Source organism: Ornithorhynchus anatinus, chromosome 5, assembly GCF_004115215.2.
Source record: "Ornithorhynchus anatinus isolate Pmale09 chromosome 5, mOrnAna1.pri.v4, whole genome shotgun sequence".
Lineage (NCBI taxonomy): Eukaryota > Metazoa > Chordata > Mammalia > Monotremata > Ornithorhynchidae > Ornithorhynchus > Ornithorhynchus anatinus.
In genome coordinates, this window is record NC_041732.1 from 65497782 (window position 1) to 65502768 (window position 4987).

Sequence of the window (4987 nt, forward strand, 5' to 3'; positions counted from 1 at the left end):
CAGTCTCAGCTATGGGAGGGAGAGTCAAGCAGACGCATACCCATTCCATTCCTAGCTTGGGCAGTGGCTAGCAAGTGAAAAACAATCTGCTACAAGTCAAAATTCACCTGGGTTGGGGAACAGAGGCATGGGAGTCGAGGGCGGAGACTTAAGTTTACTGCATGGAAGAAGGCAATGGTAAACCACTTGTGTATTTTTACCAAGAAAACTCTATGGATACTCTACCAGAACAATTGCAGATGGTGAGTGGGGTGTTCTGGGAGAGATATGTCCATGGAATTGCTATGGGCCAGAGATGGCTCAACAACATAAGGCAAGACAAGACTCCAATGCTTAATAAAATGCTTTGCACACAGTAAGCTCCTGACAAAAGCTATTATCATTAATGGTTATTATTATTATTATTTATTATTATCTCCTTCCCTTGTTAAATATGATAACAACTGAACACAACAGTCTGAAGATGGAGTCTCCCATCAAGAATGACAGAAGACCTTCCTATTTCCAGACTAACTGCCTAAAGGAATTGACAATAAGAATTGCACTTTTTTTGAAATAATACTAAGGGGAGAATGATGTTCTCTTATTTGAAAGTATCTTTTATGGGGTTGTATGGGGTTGTGTCAACTGGAGTGTGAGAGGAAGGAAATGATCTTTTCACTGAACTCTGCACTGACCAAACTCTTGTTAGAGTGATGTGCCCAGAGGTCAGTTTTCCTGTGCCTTCTCCACCAATGCTGCTTTTCCATCAGGCTGTCTGCTGCCAGTGCAAATCCTTTGAAGAAAATAAATGGGGTCAGGTTTGATCAATAGAGGTAGAGTGGAGGACTGCATTTAATTGGCGATCTCAAGTCAGTGGTATAAATTCCATGTGACTAAGGATTGATTGCTGCTGTCTCCCTTGCTCTCCTTCCCTCTCCTTAGCTGTTTCTTTGACTCATCAAGTAGTCCCCATGACCTACCTCCTTATTCCCCAGAAGAAAGGGCTGCATTAGCTGTCCCCCCTGGAAAACATTTTCCCAAGAAAACTTTTGAAAGGGAAATCCTTCCCCATAGGGGATTAGATGTAAAATTATCAGATTTCTGAACACTTTAGGAGGGGAAGAGGATGGGATGTTGATGGGAGCAGAGATTTAAAATGGATCAGGGACAGAAAGGGGAGGGAGCAGAGAGGAAGAACAAGGAAAATGGAAGAGGAGAGAAATGTAGAGGGATGGGGAAAAGTAGAGAAGGAGGAAAGAGGAAAGGTACGCAGTTGGGGATGTGCTTTGCATAAGTGACATCTAGTTGAATTACAGATGTGTCTGGGAGACCTATCAAATCTACCAAACCCTAGTAGAAGCCGTTGAATTAAAACCCAACATGGCTCTGCATTCCCTATGATTGACATCTGTCGGTGATATGAGAATCTGACATTGGCCTGACTCCTGCCCCTGGATCCACTCTTCAGTCAGCTTTGCTGGAGGGAACCACACACCAGAGACTCCATCCCTACTGCCCTGACCACGGGGGTCAGCTCCAGAGTAAGGGAACAGGGAGAGATATGAAAGATATAATCAAAAGGAAGGTGGCTTCCTATGAATTACTTCCTAAATAATTGAAAGTGGGGTAAAAGCAACTTTAAATATTCTTAAATGCTCCTCCCAGCCTGCCCTTCCTCCATCCGTTCCACCGTCAATTCACTTCTGGGAGAGCTTGCTTAGAGTCATGGAAAGTCCTGCCTCCCTCTTCTATAGCTGTTGTTCCAAGATCAGGTGACTTCATTATTTAAACTATGAAGACAATTGATCAGAAACTGATATAAAATCTCTCATTTATTGGATCAACTTGAAGGATTTTGTCTGATTACCATGTCATAGCACAAAATGTGCCTCTTCATCATGGAACCAGAAGGAAGAGTGAAAATAAAACAGAGAGAGCTAAAGAGGAAATGTGGATGGGGAAAGAGGGGAGAAAAAGAGAAAGAAAGATGGGGAGGAGGGAAATAGGAGAAGTGAGGTCTTCCATTTCTCCACTGCTGTTGTTCTACTCCACTTGGTTACAATAGTATCAAAGCAGCAGGCCTAGTAGATAGAGCACTAGGCCTGGAGTCAGAAGGACCTGGGTTCTAATCCCAGCTCTGCAGGTTGTCAGCTGTGTGACCTTGGGCAAATCACTTCTCTTCTCTGGGCCTCAGTTACCTCATTTGTAAAATGGGGATTAGACTGTGAGTTCCACGTGGGACAAGGACTGTATCCAACCTGATGATCTTGTATCTACCCCTACACTTAAAACAGTCCTTGACATATAATAAGCCCTTAACGAATACCATCATCATCATCAACAGGTGATGGGAGTAGACAGATATCCAGAGACCATCACCTGCTATATTCACCCAGCCATCCACCCACACCAATCTATACTTTCCAAACAGTACAGTGCACTGCACACATTAAACACTCAATAAATACGAATGAATGAATGAATGAATGAATGAATGAATGGCTCTTTTAGCCACACTGATAGGAGTTTCAGGTGCAGCCAAATGGTGTATTTCAGCCAATCCAGAAACTTCTATCAAGAGGGTCCAGTTGCAGTAGAAGTGGTTAACTCTGCCACCAACACACAGCCAAGAATTTCTATCCAGGCACCTCAGCCTGGGATCCTAGATCGTAGTCTCCTGGATGGAAGGAATCAGGTCTAGGAGTGCTGGTGTACTCTCCCAAGTCTTACTATGGAGCTCTGCATAGAGTAAGCCCTCAATCAACCAATCAATAATTATTCAATTCTACTGCATTGTCCTCTCTGGTACTGTACTGTGTGCTGTGTGCTGAGCAAATAGTAAGTTACCAGAGAAGACAATACAATAGAGTTGGAAGGCACGATCCGTGCCCACAAGAAGCTTGCAATCAATAAATATTATTGTTGATTGATTTGAAAATACACCATTTCATAGGAAAATAAATTAAATATCCACATTTTGTTTTTCAGGTGTTCTCAGATCTATCCAAAGGCCACCAATATTGAAAAATGTTCTTTAAGAGCTTATTTATCGTGTGTGCTATACAATCACAGAGAAGCAGCCTTGGTCCCTGCCCTAAAGGAGTTTATTATCTAATGCCATGGCAGCTCTGCAAGCAGCCTCTCAGAGGAAACATGAAGGTCATCCATAACTGCTAACTTTTGCTATAGCTCTATCTCCATCCAGCTCTGGTCTAGGAGAAAAGAAGGTGAGAATGGGGCCAGGAGAGAGTCCCAGGGCCCTGGACAATGAAAGAGAGAAATTTTCACTAGTGCATAACAGTGATAACATCCTTTCCAGGAAATGGCATTGCAAAGCTTTGGGCAGAGATGTGGGAAGGAGACACGCACCATCTCTCCTGGAACCGAACCCAGCTTGAGGCAATGTCCCATTTGCATAAGAGACTTTAGCCAAAACGTAACAATAAGGAAGGATTTTCCATCAGTGATCCAAAGACAGCAGCCAACTCCAGCTTCATTTTTACCAGGCTGATTGGTAGCCTTAATGACCAGCCTCCAGCTAGCCTTTTCCTGCAATCTCCACCTTCCCACTGTACCCAGAGTGATTCTATCTGGCCACTGCTCTGCCTCTTCCAATTCCATTTTGAAACGCTGGCTGAAGTTGGGACCATTCTGGGAGAGACCAGGAAAAAAGACTCTTTCACCCTTCAAGGCTCATGTCACCAAAGACAGCACCTGAGTTCAGAAGCGAGATTTTTCTGAAGCATCCATAGCACAGCAAATTACGCCCCATGTTTTCAGACCTTTGAGAAGGTTCCAACCTCCCATTCGCAAGAGGGACTAGAAACCAGTCAGCCCCTGTGGAAGGAGAAAGTTAGGTAGATAATGGCTCTCTTGATTTTTGAGAAGAGGTTTAGGAAATCCTCAGATCTAGAGTGAAATAAAGGACAGTTATATTGGCAGGGAATTCATAAAGTATTGGTGCCTCTCTAAATTTGAGCAACTTTTGACATCTGTACAAGAAAAAGGCACTTTACAAGGACTTAAAAGCATAATTCATGCAGTTTTACAGCACTAATAGAACCCTCCATATGCCATGTCCTTCAAATGTGTTATTTTTATTTCAGATTCCAGCCCGACAAATCGGACAGTGCTAGAAGAGATAACCTGTGTGCGCAGGTTAGCTGAAAGGAAGTCAAAAACAGCAGGAAAAAGAAATAAGCCTTATCTTGCAATACGTCTTCATAAAGTGTGCTTTTAGCAACCATTTAAAGTATTTTTTTAATCAGTTGGATGTCAAAAGTTACAAAAGTTAGGTGTTTCATGAGGACTTCTTAGCACCCTGTCTACTGTAGAGCGAAATCTTGATTCTCCAACCTGAAACCCATTTGTTTCCTCCTCATGCTCCTCAACCTTAACTCAGAACCACTAACAAAAATAAAAATGGACTGGATTTCAGTTACATCTCAGCTGTGCCATCTCTTCTTCCCTCCAGAATGGTTTGAGGGAAACATCCTACTGGACAGGTGGAGAGGGAGAGGAGGGAGAGCAGGAAAATGAGGAGGAAGAGGACAAAAAGGAGGAGAAAGAGGAGGAGGAAGAGGAGAAGGAGCCCCCAGAGACTCAGATAATTCAAGTGAAAGTTGATTTATTTTTCTGAACTTTCAGTAAATCTGAGCAGCCAGAGAGGGATAAAATGGACAGCTGAGAGCACTGAAATATTGAGATTTATTTTGCTAACCTACCCAGGTCCAGTCCCAGGAAATAGACTTAAAATTAATGGGGATTATTAAGCCTCTACTTAAGCTCGTCTAGGAGTGGAAGACAGCAACTGTCAACCTGCCCCTGGATTCTGGAAGTTTGGAAAGGGATTGAGAATGCTTTTACATCCAATTCTGGGAAACAGGGTAAAGAATAAAGTAACTTTGTCTACAAGGTCCTACAGCCACCATGGTTTCTAACCTCTGGTCAGAGGAAGGATTAAGTGATTTCTGACTTCCAGACTGTAAACTCATTGTGAGCAAGG

The 4987-nt window shown here is 43.0% G+C and overlaps 1 long non-coding RNA gene across 1 annotated transcript; it reads left to right on the top strand.

The window, feature by feature from the left end:
- Positions 1-2972: 2972 nt before the first annotated feature.
- LOC114812250 lies at positions 2973-4423 on the top strand. The gene is made up of 2 exons (XR_003759909.1): positions 2973-3209; positions 4089-4423. It is a non-coding gene; the product is annotated as an uncharacterized LOC114812250 (long non-coding RNA).
- The last annotated feature ends 564 nt before the right edge of the window (positions 4424-4987 follow it).